Source organism: Ptychodera flava, chromosome 4, assembly GCF_041260155.1.
Source record: "Ptychodera flava strain L36383 chromosome 4, AS_Pfla_20210202, whole genome shotgun sequence".
NCBI classification, from domain to species: Eukaryota; Metazoa; Hemichordata; class Enteropneusta; family Ptychoderidae; genus Ptychodera; species Ptychodera flava.
Window position 1 is genome coordinate 67,277 of NC_091931.1, and position 20,557 is coordinate 87,833.

General features: G+C 38.6%; 1 long non-coding RNA gene across 3 annotated transcripts; it reads left to right on the plus strand.

Annotated features, from left to right (window-relative positions):
• Window positions 1–12,212: 12,212 nt before the first annotated feature.
• Window positions 12,213–20,349, plus strand: LOC139130632 (uncharacterized). Of its 3 annotated transcripts, XR_011551920.1 has the most exons (3): window positions 12,213–13,871; window positions 15,556–15,646; window positions 15,788–20,349. It is a non-coding gene; the product is annotated as an uncharacterized lncRNA (long non-coding RNA). The 3 variants fall into 3 exon arrangements; XR_011551919.1 differs by lacking the exon at window positions 12,213–13,871 and having other exon boundaries at window positions 15,279–15,646; XR_011551921.1 differs by lacking the exon at window positions 12,213–13,871 and having other exon boundaries at window positions 15,279–15,646; window positions 17,159–20,349.
• The last annotated feature ends 208 nt before the right edge of the window (window positions 20,350–20,557 follow it).

Below are 20,557 nucleotides of genomic sequence, written 5' to 3' on the forward strand. Positions count from 1 at the left end.
CAGACCGCCAGCTCTATTGGCTTGCCTAGAATTAGGTATGTGCATTATAAAGAAGGCAAAATATAATTGGTCATGTGACATTTTGTCAAAAAAGGACAATTTGCATCCCCAAAATTTTGGTGTGAAATGTGGTCCCTTAGTTGTAAATGTTCAATAGATACTAGCCCGTTGGGGCTCTTACTTAGGCCAGAATAAGCCTTTGCTATAGCATAGCTGCATAGGTATAGGGAAGGTCAAAGGTCGTAGAAAAATCAGAAAAATAATACTTTAAAAATCTTCTCAAAATCGGCAAGACCTGTTACCTTGATTTTAGGGATACAGGAGCATGGCTATATGGTCAACAAAATGACCTCGCGGAATTTTGATAGATGAATATATATGTAAATGAGAGGGATTTAAAAGTTTAAATTTAAGATTGACGGCAGGTCATGTGACCTGTTTCCATGGTAACGAAATAGAAAAATAAGGTTTTTGAGTTTTACCTATGTGCCAAATTGGAAGTCATCTTGTATAATGGTGTTCAAATGGCAAGCATGAAAAGGTGGCGGAACAACAATAATAATAATAATAATAATAATAATAAAATATAGCTGCAAGCAGCGATGACCGGGTTTCGACATAAGTGGCAGCATTAGAGCAAAAGAAAAATTAGATTGTGCGCATAATTAATGAAGTACAGGATGAAGTGTCATAAGGTCTCCCATCATACCTCATATGAAGTCTGTAGCACTTGTGGTTACCAAGTTGTGGACATATAGATATATTTAAGGTCGAAGGTCATCGAGGTCACATGATATTGTGTCAAAAAATTGTATTGCTAAGCTATCCCTATATACCAAAAATCAGACCTCTAGCTCTATTGGCTGGCTCAGAAATATATATCCGCATAATTAATTAGGTACAGGATGTGGTGTCATAAGGTCTCCCATCATACCAAATATGAAGGGTGTAGCACTTGGGGTTACTTAGTTATGGCCATATATGTATATTTGAGGTCAAAGGTCATCGAGGTCACACGACATTTTGTCAAAAAAAATTGTATTGCTAAGTTATCCCTTTATACCAAAAATCAGATCTCTAGCTCTATTGGCTAGCTCATAATTAGAAATGCGCATAATAAATGAGTTGCAGGAAGATGCAAAGGTCAAAGGTCAAGTGGAATCCCCAAAATTGTGGAGTACAATTTGGTCCCCTACTGGCCATTGTCCAATAAACGCTGGCTGTCTTGGACTTTAACATAGGCCAGAATAAGCCATTGCCATAGCTTTGCTGCATAGGTATAGGGGAGGTCAAAGGTCATAGAAAAATCAGAAAAATAATAGGGGCGACTTGCAGGGATTTGAAAGCTTTTATCCAACTGGTTGGCAGAATCAGAGTTCCAAACGTGCGACAGAATAATAATAATAATAATAATAAAAAACAGAACGATTACAAGAGGGTTTCGCACCCATGGTGTCGAAACCCTAATAAAGCTGCAGGCAGCGATGATAGGGTTTTGAAACAAGTCGCAGCATTAGAGAAAAGAAAAATTAGATCAGCACCTACCTAATGAATCATTGGCACATTTGTTAAAATGGTACTAAAAGTCATCCTTTCATCCTGGTAGTTTTGCATAAAACTTCTACCAAATACTTATGCCAGTGTACCAAAGATAGTAGCTCTATTTGGCTGGCTCAGAATTAGATATGCACATAATTGATGAGGTACAGGATGTGGTGTCACAAGGTCTCCAATCATACCAAATATGAAGGGTGTAGCACTTGTGGCTACTTAGTTATGGACATATACGTATAATCAAGGTTATCGAGGTCACATGACATTTTGTCAAAAAAATTGTATTACTAAGTTATGCCTATATACCAAAAATCAGACCTCTAGCTCTATTGGCTGGCTCAGAATTAGATATGCACATAATTAATGAGGTACAGGATATTGTGTCTTAAGGTCTCCCATCATACCAAATATAAAGGGTGTAGCACTTGTGGTTACTTAGTTATGACATATAATCAGAGGTAAGGTCACAGGTCATCGAGGTCACTTGACATTTTGTCAAAAAAAATTTATTGCTATTTTATCCCTATATACCAAAAATCAGACGTCTAGCTCTTTTAGCTTGCTAAGAATTAGATATGCGCATAATTAATGAGGTACATGATGTGGTGTTATAAGGTCTCCCATCATACTAAATATGAAGGGTGTTGCACTTGTGGTTACTTAGTTATGGACATATACGTATATTCAAGGTCATCGAGGTCACATGACATTTTGTCAAAAAAATTGTATTGCTAAGTTATGCCTATATACCAAAAATCAGACCTCTAGCTCTATTGGCTGGCTCTGAATTAGATATGCGCATAATGAATGAGGTACAGGAAGTCCTAAGTCATGTGACATTTTGTCAAAAAACTTTGTTCCAATAGTGATCCCAGTATACCGAAAATCAGACATCTACCTATATTTCCAAGCCCAGAATTAGATATGCGCATAAATAATAAGGCTCAAAATTATATGAAAGTCAAAGGTCAAGGGCAACCCCACATCCTGGTTTCCAATTTGGTCGCATACTTGACTTTGCTCCATAGACACAAGTCCTCAGGGACAGTTAAAAAGGTCAGAATGAGATATGAAATATGGTCTTTGAGTTTTACCTATGTGCCAAATTGGAAGTCATTTAATATAACGGTAATTGAATGGCAAGAATGGCGGAACAACAATAATAATAAAAAAAACATAACGATTACAAGAGGGTTTTGAGACGAAAGTCTCGAAACAGAACTATTACTAGAGGGTTTCGGGGGAAAAGCAGTTCTAGGCACTGGTGATTTATACATCAGAGAATGTCAGCGACAACTTGGCGATCTGTGGATGCAACACAAATTTAACAACAGAGTAAACGGATTACTCAAATAAAACCATAACAGAACATATAACAAAAAAGCCGATTTTGCACACAGTCATCTGAAAGACTGTCGTTTTTTTTGTTCTCAAAGTCAAATATTTGCTTCAATTAAAGGAAAAATGGAATAAAACAGTCATTTAAAAAGTAAAAGTGACAATATTTAATATTTTCTAACCCTAAACCTAACCCTAACCAGTCTTCGCCATGCTTATGATCAAGACACCAATGCTCATACCTATCTCGGGTAAGTTAGACATTTAGTCGTCACACTCTCCATGACTAATATCTATGCAAGTTAGGCATTTAGCTTTGACGTATCCATAAAAGCGACAGTAACTTTATCTAGGTAAGTTAGGCATTAATCCTCACCATAGACTGGAAGATCAGTCGAAGAGAGGAGCGCAGGGAGCGTCTTCTATATAAATATTGGACAAGGATTTAATTATTCCAAGATAGAGACCTAGAGGTCGAGAAAAGTATCTAATCTAATCTATAATCAATGTGAACAACAAATGGGATTCAACTGTTAATCTTTTTCACAGTCCCCTCGATCGCTTCTTTCTCGGATCTTTTCCCATACGCCCTCAACGGACTTCCAAGTGATCGAACTTCAAGGAATTGAGAGTGGGATGTCAAACATTCATAAGTTCAAACAAAGCTTGACAACGCCTTGGATTTTAGAGGTCATTTCCAAATATTGAACGACAATTAAATTATTCAAAGACAGAACCCTAGTAAAATATTTACTGTCGTTAAATTCAATCGGTCACCACCTACCTAACTAACCAACATCTACATAGTTCCTATCTAACCAACTGTCCTAACCCTAACAAAAAGGCTAACCCTAACCCTAACCCTAACGCTGTCTTGTACAAGTCGCTCAATCACAGTTCCCACTCAATAAAGGCTTGTATTGTACATATCACTCAATTGGAGTTTGTCTTGCACAAATCACTGAATTAGAGTTTGTTTTGTACAAGTCGCTCAATCAGCTTTTGTTTTGATACAAACAACTCAAATACATTCTGTTTTTTACAAATCACTCGGTAGGTGTTTCTGTTGTACAAATAACGCAATCGGAGTGTCTCTTGCAAAAATTACTCAATTAGAGTTTTTCTGGTAAAATTGCTGAATTTCAGTTTGTCTTGCATAAATCACTCAATTAGAGTTTGTCTTGTACAAGTCGCTCAATTGGAGGTTTCGTTGCACATATCACTCAATTAGATTTTGTTATATGTACAAGTCGCTGAATCAGCTTATGTTTTGATACAAACGACTCAATAAGATTCTGTTTTGTACAAATCACACAAAAAGACAACAAATTGCAAACAAATTCTAATTGAGTGATTTGTTCAAGACTAACTCCAATCCAGTGATTTGTGCTCTAAAATCTCCAATTTAGCGATTTGTACAAGTAAAACTCCATTTGAGTGATCTACGCAAGATTAACTCAAATTCAACAATTTTTACAAACCAAACTCTAATCGAGTGATTTGCACAAGAGTAACTCCAACAGTGAATTTTGAAGGAAAAACTCCAATTGAGTGATTTGTACAAGGCGCATTCTAATTGAGCGATTTCTACAAATCTAATTCCAATTAGTTGAATTGTACAACATAAACTAAATTTGAATGAATTCAGTGATATACGCAAGAATAAACTAAATTTAGTAATTTTTACAAGACAAACTCTAATTGAGTGATTTGTGCGGGAAAAACTTCAATTGAGCGATTTTTACAAGACAAATCTAATTGAGTGATTTGTGCAACAAAAGCTCCAATTGAGCGATTTGTACAAAACAAACTCTAATTGAGCGACTTGTACAAGACAAACTCTAATTGAGCGCTTTGTACAGGACAAACTCTGAGTGATTTGTGCAAGAAAAACTCCGATTGAGCGATTTGTACAAGACAAACTCCAATTGAGCGATTTGTACAAGACAATCTCCAATTGATCGATTTGTACAAGACTATCTCCGATTGTGAGATTTATGCAACAGAAACTCCTTTTGAGTGATTTGTAGAAAACAATGTTATTGAGTGGTTTGTATCAAAACAAAAGCTGATTGAGCGATTTGTACAAAACAAACTCTAATTGAGTGATTTGTACAAGACAAACTCCAATTGAGTGATTTGCGCAAGAAAAACTTCAATTGAGCGATTTGTACAAGAGAAACTCCAATTGAGCGATATGTACAAGACAAACTCCAATTGAGCGATTTGTACAAGACAAACTTCAATTGAGCGATTTGTACAAGACAAACTTTAATTGAGTGATTTGTTCAAGACTAACTCCGATTGAGTAATTAATGCAACAGAAACTCCTTTTGAGTGATTTGTACAAAACAGAATCTAAATGAATGGTTTGTATCAAACCAAAAGCTGATCGAGGGATTTGTACAAAGCAAACTCTAATTGAGCGATTTGTACAAGACAAACTCTAATTGAGCGATTTGTACAAACAAACTCTAATTGAGTGATTTGCGCAAGAAAAATTCCAATTGTGCGATTTCTATAAGAAAAACTCAAATTGAGTGATTTATGCAAGACTAACTCAAATTCATCGACTTTTACGAATAAAACTCCAATTGAGTTTTTTTTGCAAGAGACACTCTGATTATGTTATTTGTACAACAGAAATTCCTTTTGAGTGATTTGTAGAAAACTGAATCTCTAATTGAGTAAGCCACTCAATTAGAGATTCGGTTTTCTATCAAAAGCGGTTTTTTTTGCAAGAGGCACTCTGATTATGTTATTTGTACAACAGAAATTCCAAAACAAAAGCTGATCGGGCGATTTGTACAAAACAAACTCTAATTGAGCGATTTGTACAAGAAAAACTCCAATTGAGTGATTTATGCAAGACTAACTCAAATTCATCGACTTTTACGAATAAAACTCCAATTGAGTTTTTTTTGCAAGAGACACTCTGATTATGTTATTTGTACAACAGAAATTCCTTTTGAGTGATTTTCAGAAAACCGAATCTCTAATTGAGTTGCTTGTAGTATCAAAACAAAAGCTGATCGAGCGATTTGTACAAAACAAACTCTAATTGAGCGATTTGTACAAGACAAACTCTAATTGAGTGATTAATGCAAGAAAAACTCCAATTGAGCGATTTGTACAAGACAAACTCCAGTTAAGCGATTTGTACAAGACGATCTCCAATTGAGCGATTTGAACAAGACAAACTTCAATTGTTTGATTTGTTCAAGACTAACTACGATTAAGTGATTTATGCAACGGAAACTCCTTTTGATTGATTTTTACAAAACAGAATCTAATTGAGTGGTTGTATCAAAACAAAAGCTGATCGAGCGATTTGTACAAGACAAACTCCATTTGAGCGATTTGTACAAGACAAACTCTAATTGAGCGATTTGTACAAGACAAACTTTGAGTGATTTGTTCAAGACTAACTCCGATTGAGTATTTAATGCAACAGAAACTCCTTTTGAGTGATTTGTACAAAACAGAATCTAAATAAATGGTTTGCAGCAAACCAAAAGCTGATCGAGCGATTTGTACAAAACAAACTCTAATTGAGCGATTTGTACAAGACAAACTCTAATTGAGTGATTAATGCAAGAAAAACTCCAATTGAGCGATTTGTACAAGACAATCTCCAGTTAAGCGATTTGTACAAGACAATCTCCAATTGAGCGATTTGAACAAGACAAACTTCAATTGTTTGATTTGTTCAAGACTAACTACGATTAAGTGATTTATGCAACGGAAACTCCTTTTGATTGATTTTTACAAAACAGAATCTAATTGAGTGGTTGTATCAAAACAAAAGCTGATCGAGCGATTTGTACAAGACAAACTCTATTTGAGCGATTTGTACAAGACAAACTCTAATTGAGTCATTTGTGCAAAACAAACTCCAAATGAGCGATTTGTACAAGATTAAATTCAATTGATTTATTTGTTCAAGACTAACCCCGATTGAGTGATTTATGCAACAGAAACTCCTTTTGTGTGATTTGTACAAAACAGAATCTAATTGAGCGATTTCTACAAGACAAACTCTAATTGAGTGATTTGTGCAAGAAAACACCAATTGAGCGATTTGTACAAGACAAACTCCAATTTAGCGCTTTGTACAAGACAAACTCCAATTGAGCGATTTGAACAAGACAAACTTCAATTGATTGATTTGTACAAGACTATCTCCGATTGTGAGATTTATGCAACAGAAACTCCTTTTGAGTGATTTGTAGTAAACAATGTTATTGAGTGGTTTGTATCAAAACAAAAGCTGATCGAGCGATTTGTACAAAACAAAAGCTGATCGACCGATTTGTACAAAACAAACTCTAATTGAGCGATTTGTACAAGACAAACTCCAATTGAGTGATTTGTGCAAGAAAAACGCCAATTGAGCGATTTGTACAAGAGAAACTCCAATTGAGCGATATGTACAAGACAAACTCCAATTGAGCGATTTGTACAAGAAAACTCTAATTGAGCGATTTGTACAAGACAAACTCAATTGAGCGATTTGTACAAGACAAACTTTGAGTGATTTGTTCAAGACTAACTCTGATTGAGTATTTAATGCAACAGAAAATCCTTTTGAGTGATTTGTACAAAACAGAATCTAAATAAATGGTTTGTAGCAAACCAAAAGCTGATCGAGCGATTTGTACAAAACAAACTCTAATTGAGCGATTTGTACAAGACAAACTCTAATTGAGTGATTAATGCAAGAAAAACTCCAATTGAGCGATTTGTACAAGACAATCTCCAGTTAAGCGATTTGTACAAGACAATCTCCAATTGAGCGATTTGAACAAGACAGACAAACTTCAATTGTTTGATTTGTTCAAGACTAACTACGATTGAGTGATTTATGCAACGGAAACTCCTTTTGATTGATTTTTACAAACAGAATCTAATTGAGTAGTTGTATCAAAACAAAAGCTGATTGAGCGATTTGTACAAGACAAACTCCAATTGAGCGATTTGTACAAGACAAAATTCAATTGAGCGATTTGTACAAGACAAACTTTGAGTGATTTGTTCAAGACTAACTCCGTTTGAGTATTTAATGCAACAGAAACTCCTTTTGAGTGATTTGTACAAAACAGAATCTAAATAAATTGTTTGCAGCAAACCAAAAGCTGATCGAGCGATTTGTACAAAACAAACTCTAATTGAGCGATTTGTACAAGACAAACTCTAATTGAGTGATTAATGCAAGAAAAACTCCAATTGAGCGATTTGTACAAGACAAACTCCAATTGAGCGATTTGTACAAGACAATCTCCAATTGAGCGATTTGAACAAGACAAACTTCAATTGTTTGATTTGTTCAAGACTAACTACGATTAAGTGATTTATGCAACGGAAACTCCTTTTGATTGATTTTTACAAACAGAATCTAATTGAGTAGTTGTATCAAAACAAAAGCTGATCGAGCGATTTGTACAAAGCAAACTCTAATTGAGTGATTTGTACAAGAAAAACTCTAATTGAGCGATTTGTACAAGACAAACTCTAATTGAGTGATTTGTGCAAGAAAAATTCCAATTGTGCGATTTCTATATAAGAAAAAGTCAAATTGAGTGATTTATGCAAGACTAACTCAAATTCAGCGACTTTTACGAATAAAACTCCGATTGAGTTTTTTTTTGCAAGAGACACTCTGATTGTGTTATTTGTATAACAGAAATTCCTTTTGATTAATTTGTAGAAAACAGAATCTCTAATTGAGTGGCTTGTAGTATCAAAACATAAGCTGATCGTGCGATTTGTACAAAACAAACTCTAATTGAGTGATTTGTTCAAGATTAACTCCGATTGAGTGATTTATCCAACAGAAACTCCGTGAGTGATTTGTGCAAAACAGAATCTAAATAAATGGTTTGTATCAAAACAAAAGCTGATCGAGCGATTTGTACAAACCAAACAGTATTACGCGATTTGTACAAGACAAACTCTAATTGAATCATTTGTGCAAGAAAAACTCCAAATGAGCGATTTGTACAAGATTAAATTCAATTGATTTATTTGTTCAAGACTAACCCCGATTGAGTGATTTATGCAACAGAAAATCCTTTTGAGTGATTTGTACAAAACAGAATCTAAATAAATGGTTTGTAGCAAACCAAAAGCTGATCGTGCGATTTGTACAAAACAAACTCTAATTGAGCGATTTGTACAAGACAAACTCTAATTGAGTGATTAATGCAAGAAAAACTCCAATTGAGCGATAATCCGTGACAAAACGCGGCCAATCTGTTTACCGCAACGAAATTTTAATAAAGAAATTTGAAAATAGATTTTTTGTTGATTTTTCTTGTACGCTAAAATCTATTGAATATTGAAATATACTCATATTTCTATTTCCTATTTCTACTACAAGCGTATGATTTCGAAATAAGCATAATGGTAATTCCGGCTAGCAGATTGCGGCCAACGCGAAGTCTTGTTCACTCACCAGCCTGACGTAAATTGAAAATAGGAAATGCAGGCTATTTCCTATTTCCAATTTGGTGCAGACATGCGCAGTGGCATGCTGCATCGCTCACGCAGACGTCAGAGACGGTGCGGCGTCGCACGGTAATTGTTACACTGTAACACAGCCCCTCGGAGGGACTGTGACTGTAACATTCGAATCATCAGCCCGGAAGTGGATTCGTGTTTGGTGCCAGATTTGCTCTTCACCTGATTGTGGTTCACTAGCGGACATTTGGATACCCACGCGTATTCTCAAAATCATCAGTGGAAAAGCGGGAGTTTTTTGTTCATCATCTAGGCCCGTGAAAACACGTACTTTTTGCAAAGGTTTATCGATGAAAGGATTAGAATAACACTTTGAAATCTGGTTAACAAATTAGAATGTTCTTACACGTACAACCATTTCAGCCCTAAGGTGAAAATGTTACTATTTTAATAAGGGCATCATCATGAACACTTTTTTCCGTAAGGTGTCATGTTGCCCTAGACTGTAATAGTGGTGGTCAGCTGTCAGACAACAACAAAGATTACACTGATGTGTCAAGACAATGTCATTGGTCATTGACATGGTTGTAACCGTATCTGCAATTATTTCACTGACTCTTAATTAATGAGGTACTTTTTCTGGTTCATATTCTCCTATATTTCGCACTATTATAAGGGCGTCTTTTTTCTTCACAACCCCAGATCCAAGTAAGGAGTGTTTTGAAATTTTGCGTAAGAAGCATAGCTACCCAGCTTTTCCTGTGAGCGCCAAGACATCCAACGCGTATGCCAAAATGGTCTGCTATGCACGAGTCAATAAATCTTTCAAACCAAACAAATGCCTGGGAGAGATGTTTTCTTCTTGGTCGGGTTCTTGGTACAGTTTGTCAAAGCGCCCACCTGTTGTCAGGGCCTGGTTGGGACGGGGCAAACAAAACTTAGACTATCGACAGCCCATTGTGCCTTTCCTTTTCTATCATTGTTGTCTCTCGCACATACGGGGTCTGGGTGGGGCCCGGGACTGGGGCGCAGACGCCGAAGCGCGCCGAAGGCGCGAGGCAGGAATGCACCCGGTGGTGTCACTGTCGGGGGAAATGGGTAAGCTTATCCATGCATGGTCTAAAATCACGGGGAGGGGAGTCACTGTTTTTTATTCCCAATCACTTGTGCGTGAAATAGAGAAAAAAAGGGGTACGAAATGGCGCAAACGACTATCGACGGCCTCAGTCTTAACGTTGTTTCGTTTCAAGAATATCCGATTTTGGGATCCATTTATTATTGTGTAGCGTAATTATTACTTTTCGTGCATGCAATGCCTGTACGAAATTTAGTTTGGCGGTCCATTGAGGGGAAAAGATCACATGCCCTAGACGGTCATTCAAGTTAGAATAGGGGATCTGCCTTCTCTCGTTTCGATCTAATTACGCCATCACATACCACAAGGGTCAGTGTATCTTGAAGTCAAAATCTGTTCAGTTCGCGGGATACATTTTTGTTACAATGTACTCATTATTTAATTACGTCGGATTCCCTCTGCTGTCTGGGTTGGCGCCACTAAATGTCATTGCGCATGTCTGCACCAAATTGAAAATAGGAAATAGCCTGCATTTCCTATTTTCAATTTACGCCAGCCTGATAATAAACTGGACAGGGCGATTGGCCACTTTCTGCCACGCAGTAGCACCATAATGCTTATTTCGAAATGATAAATTGATATTGAAAATAGAAAAAAGAAATAGGGTATGTTTCAATATACGACAGATTTTAGCCTAGCATGAAAATCAACAAAAAATCTTTTTTCGAATTCCTTTATTGAAATTTCGTTCCGGTAAACAGATTGGCCGCATTTTGTCACGGATTAGCGATTTGTACAAGACAAACTCCAGTTAAGCGATTTGTACAAGACAATCTCCAATTGAGCGATTTGAACAAGACAAACTTCAATTGTTTGATTTGTTCAAGACTAACTACGATTAAGTGATTTATGCAACGGAAACTCCTTTTGATTGATTTTTACAAAACAGAATCTAATTGAGTGGTTGTATCAAAACAAAAGCTGATCGAGCGATTTGTACAAAACAAACTCTAATTGAGCGATTTGTACAAGACAAACTCTAATTAAGTGATTTGTTCAAGACTTACTCCGATTGAGTGATTTATGCAACAGAAACTCCTTTTGAGTGATTTGTACAAAACAGTATCTAATTGAGCGATTTGTACAAAACAAACTCTAATTGAGTGATTTGTGCAAGAAAAACTCCAATTGAGCGATTTATACAAGACAAACTCTAATTGAGTCATTTATGCAAGACGAACTCAAATTCAGCAATTTTTACAAGACTAACTCCAATTGATTTATTTGTTCAAGACTAACCCCGATTGAGTGATTTATGCAACAGAAACTCCTTTTGAGTGATTTGTACAAAACAGTATCTAATTGAGCGATTTGTACAAAACAAACTCTAATTGAGTGATTTGTGCAAGAAAAACTCCAATTGAGCGATTTGTACAAGACAAACTCCAATTGAGTGATTTACGCAAGACTGACTAAAATTCATACATTTTTACGAGAAGAACTCTAATCTAGTGATTTCTGCAAGAGACACTCCGATTGAGTTATTTGGAGGATAGAAACTCCTCTTGAGTGATTTGTACAAAACAGAATCTAATTGAGTGGTTTGTGTCATCGCGCTGGTTCATTTCCTCACGCCGGCACAAATGTACGTGCTTAACTTAAAAGTGACGATTATGAAATTGAATGTATAACATATCGCGCGTGGTGGAAACCGCAACGCCAGTGGGGAGACAATCCCCGTTTAATCATCAGGTCAAGACCACAACCAGACACAGGATGTCGGAGATAAACGTCGAACTTTATTACAACTACATGGCGATGCGGAGAGAGAGAGGGAGACGCATGTGCATAACAACTAAGTAAAGATTAAAGAGCTGACGCGAGAGGGCGACATAACAATGCAACAACACATAGTGGCGTGACCACTTTTATTCTCTACATAAGTCCGCACGCCTGAAAGAAAAATAAAGAAAGAAACTAAAAACTACGGTCAACTGCCTCAAGACACAAGGGGGAACGCGTAGGACTTTGCCGCAAAACAACTCAAGAGACAAGTCACTTGAGTGTCACGGGAGCTTGTATTTGCGTGAAGATCATCTACAGTCCTTGGCATCATGGGAGGTGTCAAGAAAGGGGCTGCAACCTGGAAGTGGTCATGGAACATTGTCGTTACAAGCTGGCTGTCGGGTTGAAGATGAATGTCGCTAAGTCCAGAAGATGTGCTCCGGTGGACTGAAATCCATAGTGAAGATGTACAGTTTGCCAGATATGATCCACTGATGTTGACTTTCTGACTATTTTGTTACGAGAGATGATGGGGCAATAGTTAGCGATCTGACCCAGCATGAGTTCAATCAAATGGCGTTGATCTTTTGTTGTGTTGTCCGACATGAAGCACAGGGGTGTCTTCGTCATCGTCGGTAAATCCTCTAAGAGGAGAAGACTTGGTTTTGGCTTTCCAAGTGGTGCTCTCTCCCAAGAACAGTGCAAAGTGTAGCTGAGATTTTGGCGCCAGCTTTCTGACTTACTCAGGCACCACTGCCTTGGAGCGCGGTGGAGGTTCGCCATGCTGAGTGTAGCTCGAGAGTGTCCGAACGTCCGTGATACCCAGTTATATTATAGTTGGGTTATATTATTATTGGGTTGTCCACCTGTGCGTGAAGTCTGGACGGCTGTTGGTATGGGAAAGGTCGGTTCGAAAAGCTTCATTATTTCGTAAATGGCGTGTAGTTCCGTAAATCGCTGCCACCACGCCAGTGGGGAGACAATCCCCGTTTAACCATCAGGTCAAGACCACAACCAGACACAGGATGTCGGAGATAAACGTCGAACTTTATTACGACTAGTACAAGATTAACACGACTACAACATATACGCATGCGCATAACAAATAAATAAATAGTAAAGAGCCGACGCGAGAGGGCGACATAACAATGCAACAACACATCGTGGCGCAAGTATCCATAATCACACAGTCACCGACGGCCAAACACGGATTTCCAAAATTATCCGTTAATTGAACAGCCTCATCGAAAGAGTTCAGTAACTCCAACCCGTTTGATGGGCCAATGATCACATCGGAATGATCGACACCCGTAGCACTGGCAAGGTTGATCGTGTACGTAGCGTTCGATGCACGCCGTTGTATTTCAACTGCCGGTGTTCTGATTTCTGCTTGTCTAAAACGACGATTGCCTGCAAGTTCGGATCACCGAAGACTCATCAAACCAATGAATTTGATTTATATTGCAGTCAGAAACAGTTTCTATGAATTCCAGTGTGTGTTGATCGATAGCTGGAGTCATTGATTCGGCGGCAAGACGATATTTTCTTTCGACTCACGCTCACGTATTTGGTTATCGCTCGGTGGATTGTCGCCAGCGATACGATGGCACGTTTTCGGCCGTACATACGTTATCATCAAAAAGTTTTCTTCTGATTTCGTGTAAGTAAATACTTGGCTACCGCCTTTTGTAAAACTCGATATGTTGTCCACAACTCTGGTGCGTTCTCGCACTGGTCTATCACCGGCTGTCAGGGCCTGTTCTCTCGTACTTACAGCAGACACTGTGCGCTGCTGATTTAGAGATTCCAGTCGTCGATGCAATTTCACCATAAGAAACACCTTTCAAGTGAAGTTCTAAGATGCGCCTTCGCGTCAGAAATGGCATCGGAAAACCACAATGCATTTTGTCGGTGGAAGTATGTACTGTGCATGCAGACAGGCACTTGTACAATGTTGCAGTTGTCAACTATGCCGCCAAACTATTTTTGTAACCGCGACTGTTGTTATCATGTACCATATTCGCATTTCAGTTGTGGTATTGAAAATCACGCAAGAATTTTACTTGGCTGAAACATATGTTTTAATCTCACTGCATCATATTGCCCATTATTTTTGAACGAATCACAGGAATCGCTAATGTAACGGTACGTATTACATGTAATGCAGCTAGGAGTATAACGTTCACGTCGGTCGGTTAGGTGCCCACAGTCAGCTAAACAGTATCTACATGTTTACATAAACTTATCGCCAGCGCGGCGGCGTCTGGAACTTCTTAGGAAGTTCCCTATCAACTCATAAGATTTCAATGGAAACATTTTGAATAAGAGGCATTGTAATTTTGCTAATTATGTTTTTAATCACTTTTTTTAGTGTCAGCATTTCAACCCTTGCCATTTTAGAATTAGGATTGATAATGCAAGATAGAAGTAGTTTTTTTCTACATATACTTTTCTTTCAAATTAAATATTACATTTCAGAAAGTAGCATCAATGTTAGAGAGGCCAAAGCTTAAATCGGTCTCACATGACAAAGTAATGTTTGTGGATGTCTCTTATTTTTAGTTGAAAGCAAACATTAAGCTGATAACTGAGATTTTGAAAGAAAAACTGTTTCTTAGTAAGCTGTTTTAATTTTAAGTTGAACAAAAGTCAAGCCTTTTTAATAAAACATCAGTAAATATCATGATTTCGCCAAAATTGTGTCACACTAAAACAGGTCAAATTCCACTGTCTTTATTCGTAAAATGATTACCTTTAAAGCAGTATTTTTTATTGTAATTGATTTGAAAATCCCCCTTGTATAATGTGTTGTCAAAGAAATAAATGATTCTGTCACACGAGCGCCGAAAATAATACATCCGATTTTGAATATTTTGTGAATTTTGCCAATGCTTAGCGCGTGTCAAAAATGCGCCCTCTACGGCGTAAGGGGCCCGTGCTTTCGCTTAATGGGGTACACGGCAATGAAAAAAGCCTGTTTTCGATTGGTTTGCGCTCCAAGAATATCGCATTTTGAACCAATCAAATCACTTAATACATGTCTTAACAACCAAAATATGTTCAAATTATGTATTCGGTAAGAGATTCTGAATTTTATGCTCTTACATTGCTCGATATTTGCACATATTCTGACCCATGTGCTAAAATCGCGATGGCAAACTGAGAAGCTGTCGAATGATCGAGGTCACTTCACACACGTATTACGCCTCTGTATCCCGTCAAAGTTTGTCAAGTCAAGTGAACCTGTAAGCCGTTGCTATGAAATTTAAACACCTTAATGAGCAGTCAAAAACATCTTCTTTAGTTCTTTGGCCTTACTGTAGTTTTATTACTTTTTTGTTCAGTTCAGTCGAAGCAATGTGGACTGCGGTGATGTGTACCAGGCCCGAGTTGCTAGGCGATAGTGTTGCTCTGTGCAAATTGCAGTCACTGAAGGTAAGCTTAAGGATACTTATCGTCCGATATTGTGAATATTTGAAGAATAAAGACATGTCTTTGTAATTTCAATGTGATTAAAAGTAAATTATAAGAAGTTACAAAAGTAAGGAATTTTATCTCCTGCAAACGTTCATACAGCGCCGCCTGTGGCGGGGGTCAAGAGGTCATCGTGTGGGCTTGTACCATCCTCTTTTGCCCTGAGACGTCCTCCAGGCAAGACTGCCATTTCGGCAGCTGGACCTCATCTGAACTTTAACATCGGTAACGGTATTTATAACATTCCTTTCTTCACAAGAAACCATGCCCCTATCCGTGTAGTACTTTTGGGGCATTCTTTCATACGCCGTCTAGGAAAATACACGAGCCGGAACTCACTCATTTTTTTCCCTGTTTGTTCGTCTCTTCCTACCTCCATGTTCGAATCGTGTTTGTGAGGGGTACCAGCGGAGGTAACTTTCTCGGAGGACATCGTACGTGAGAGATGTTTCGCCAGATTTTTTATTTTCGGCATCGGTACAAACGATCTCTGCAGTGTGCATGATTCACCAGAGGCTATTGCTCATAGGATTATTTTATTCATGCAGAATCTCCATCGGCATTTCAACGTTCGAATATTTTCATTAGTTGTAAGCTAAGTTTTGCATCGTGCTCGGGGCCCTTGTACAGAAAACATCCGGGACTTCAATGCACGTGTAGACGCCCTGTACAACAACTTGAGGGAGGCTTTGGCGGGAAATCCCTTTGTGTTTTCTGGTCACATGTCGGGTTATGGCGGTCATCGCTACAAGTATTCTACAGTGACGGGGTACACTTTAACGCGCCGGGTATGCGCCGGGATTATCGAAGTGTACGAGGTGCTTTACTTCGCGCTTGTCGAGCATTGGCATCTTTTTGATTTTTTTTAAAGTTTTAGCTGTGGTCGAAGTGTCGACAGAGTGGCATCAAACCAGGACATGGGAATCATGTGTGTGAATCTTGCTACATACTTCTCCCCACGCGGCTTGTTCAAGTTGTTGCTGTGCTTACAGCCCATTACAGGTCCCCAATGTCGGTTGTTGCTGTTTTTACAGCTTGTTCATTTTCCACTTCGGTGGAATGTCAGCTGCTCTTGTAGTGCTAATTTTTTCCACATTGTTGGATTCAGCTGTGTCATTCAGCTTGTTTTTTCCCTCAGTTGTAGGGGCCCCTTCATTGTTGGGACCGGCTTGGCATGCAACTGTGACATTTTGGCTGCGGAAGGGGTGGATGTATTTTCAGGGCAGCGTCCCTGAATGGATTCTCCATGCCTTGGATCTTGCTACCACTCAACCAGAGCTTTTCTTTTCCTCATCACCTGTAGTTGTGCACATGTCCAATTGAGGGAGCGTTGCAATTTCAGTTTTCTGTCTTAGATTTGCAGTAGTTTAGCATGTGACCAGCTGTCATAAGTTTGGAACGGTTTGGTTTATTGTAAACTATTCAGTGGAACTCAGGTAATTTCCTTTTGCTGCTTAGTTTTCCTTTTCTTAGCTCATAGGCTTGAAGCAAAAAGGTAGCACAGAAGAAGGCAGCTAGCTCCAGTGCCTCAAGTAAAAGAGCAGTTACAGGTATGGCTCCTGCCAATGGTAGTTGTCTTCAGCAGCAGACAGTTAACAGCATCATTGTCATCAGCTTCTACAACAGTGGCAAGGGCTTCAACTCAGCTTGAGATCTTCACAGTCAAAACAGCCTACTTGAGATACCACAGCATCAACAACAGGCATATCTGCAGAACACTATCCATAACACGGTCCTTTTAATCAAAAGGCAGATGTAGAGTCACGCTGACATCACTCCATGTAGGTAACAATTACCTTATCCACAAATGGGGCTAAAGTAAGTATATGATACCTGTTTTCACCTACAGGTAAAAACAGTTTGATAAGGCAAATGACGTATGCACGTCTTTTGGAGCATTCATATGCTGTCAGTCTGAGGGATTCTACGCGAAGTAATTTCTGTCACTCAGTGTCAGTTCAAATTTATGAGAGCAGTAGTAGTAGAGATATCATAAATTTGCGGTGGACTTCATGTCCGCGAGAGACTTGTCGCCCAACATTGGGTTACAACTAGTGTGCTTTTTCATTACCATTACTAGTTATGTGTTCAAGATCAGCCAGTTCACATTTGTCAAGATTGTACTTCATAAAGTTTGCTTGCTGTACATTTCATTGCTGTGGTCGAACTTTTGCTGCAACAAAGTGGCGTCAGACTGAGTCAGGCGAATTATGTTTGGCAGCCCTGCTTATTGCTTCCCATTAAGCTGGATTTTGCTGGGCTTACAGCCCATTACAGGTTCTCAATGTGGGGTGTTGCTGTGTTTACAGCATTTTCACTTTTTCCCTTTGTGGAATTTAGTGTGTTTTTCAGCTGGGTTTTCCCCTCATGGTTGGATTCGGCTGTGCTGGTCCAATATGTAGGGTGTTGCTGTGGGTACAGCATCTTCCCTTTGTGGAATTTGTTTCCCAGCTGTGTTTTTCCCCCACATTGTTGGATCGGCTGGGTCAGCAGCAGTGTCATTTTATCCGCTTGTCATATGTGGGAGGCAGTGTCAGCATGTTACTGCCCGGGCTCCTTTAATGGTTTTCCAATGTTTGATTCTGTCTGCCACTCAACCTATTAGCTATGTAATAGGTATAATGCAACCACATTATTGAGACTCTGTCGAATTCTTTTTCTGCCTAGTTCTCCCTTTGTTTTCACCAACAGGCATGGCTCATGGAAAAAAAAAGTGTACAAAAAGAAGAAGGCAGGTAACCTCATTGCCACTCAGCATATTCAAATCCTGCATCAGACAGTAGGGCTACAAGGCAACAATCGACAACATCAACTTTACAAAATGGACATATATTTTTGTTTTCAGTTATTCTTTAGGATATATAAGTATAACTCTCTAGATCAATATGAAGCTGTATTATTGTTCATAAGACTTCAAAAATATAGTAATGGCTCATCTATCTTGCTATGTCTTGCACATATATTTACAAAGGCAAGCCTTCCAATAACCAATCAGAGGTTTCAGATGTGTGGGAATCTACTTGCCAGTTGAAGACCCAGTTTTAGTACAGCAACTGTGCGCCATGCGTGGTACAGAGTCAAATGTTGTAAGCCAGCTTCCCCTTTCAAGTAGAGTCAATTTAACGGGAAATCAGCTGTGTTTTCTGGTTTGGCAGTGTGACAATTTTTTAACCTTCCTTTATCAATATGAGTGCATTACTGCTACTTTAAAAACAGGCTCTCCAGCAATCATCCAGAGGTTCTGGACGTATGAAGTCTATTTGCCTAATTGGTCGTTGGCTACAATCAGTTAAGTTGTGAAACAAGGATATATATATAGGTCATCAGTTAAGGCCAAGTTTGGCATAGTAACTGTTTGCAGGGGCTGCAGTAAGTTGTGCCATTCTGGCTTATTATCTGATGTCCCGAAAAATGTTCAAGTGACAACATAAAAGGAGCAAGTATGCTTTGTAGGGTGGGGAGGAAGCTGGTTAGAAATATGTTTATAAAGTTCAGGAAGGTTTTAGGTTCACACTATGCGCTTCCTCCAGACTAGCAGATTCCATTTCACATTGCTAACAATTATTTTTGCTATCTTTGCATTCCACGCATTGTCATTCCATATGATTGACTAGGCTTTTTCAGGGAGAATTTTTCCCTCCAAAAGGGTTTTTTAATCTGTGTTTTTTAGAGCAGGTCTCTCTTTGGTTTGTGTTTAGCCACAGTAGTAAATACAGTTACTCAATTCGAGTTTTGTTCCTTGTTTCCCAAGGTAGTAATACAAAGAGGGGGGTCAACAAGACTCGTTTGTAGATAAAGTACAAAACGTAGTTTACAGACTTTACAATTGTTACGGGTTTACCTCTATTGCTGCAATAAAACAGAGGGTAGTAGCGTAGCCAAGCACAGTATATAAGTAGGATGGCTAAGTTATTGCTAGTTAGACACTGGAGCTGTGCCAGTATAAATTTTGCATACATCTGTGAAACATGCATGAGTCACAGTTCATTTGCCAGTTTCTCAACACGGCACGGGTCAACGTAGCAATCAAGACAAGTCACTGTTCGCAGGGGCTGCAGTGACGTGGACTTTCTTCTTGTGGGGCCGACACAAGGTGTGTCTTGTGGCGTGTTTGGGCCCCACAAGATGGGGGCAAGATTAAATGAGTTACCTATGTAGGTGAATTCTTTGTTAGACTGTTAATTGGTCACCCATTTTGTGGCCCACTTTATGTATTTCACAGTTATCAGCATGTTAATCATTGTAAGGAAATTTGTTTGTGTGTCAGTTTATTGGTCACGAATTTTGTGGCCTGATTGATGTATCTCATCTTTGCAACTTTAATTTTATCAGAAGTGTAAGTAGGTTAGTTATTGTAAGGTCACATGTTTTGTATTATGTTTGCGTGTCATCAATGGTTCTACTCCGGAATAAAAAGGACGCGATGCGTTCTACACACTAAGTACGCCCAAATAATCACGTGATGCTGGTACAAACAAGCTCACATGTGTACTTACGCGTATGGAAATACACGTACGTCTATGCGCGTTTGCGCACATGGCTTTGTTTGTACCGATGTCGATTCGAATTCCGGGTTTGGCCTATTAGTGGCCTGTTTGATGTATTTTACAGTTACAGTTTCTCATTAAATGGTCACCCATTTTGTGGCCCATTTCTCCCACAAAGACATGAGTTGGGTATTCCTTAATTTTGCTGGTGTTGTAGCTGGCCGGGGCACAGCATCACTACCAGTGATATGGGGCCTTGTCCAGCATTGACAGCGTTTGCAGGGGATAAATGAAATGGCAAATGGCAAGAACTGATTAGTTTTTGGTGGGTGTGGCTTGCATACTTTTTGCTCATTTGCATAATTAATGATTTTAGAAAAACGGG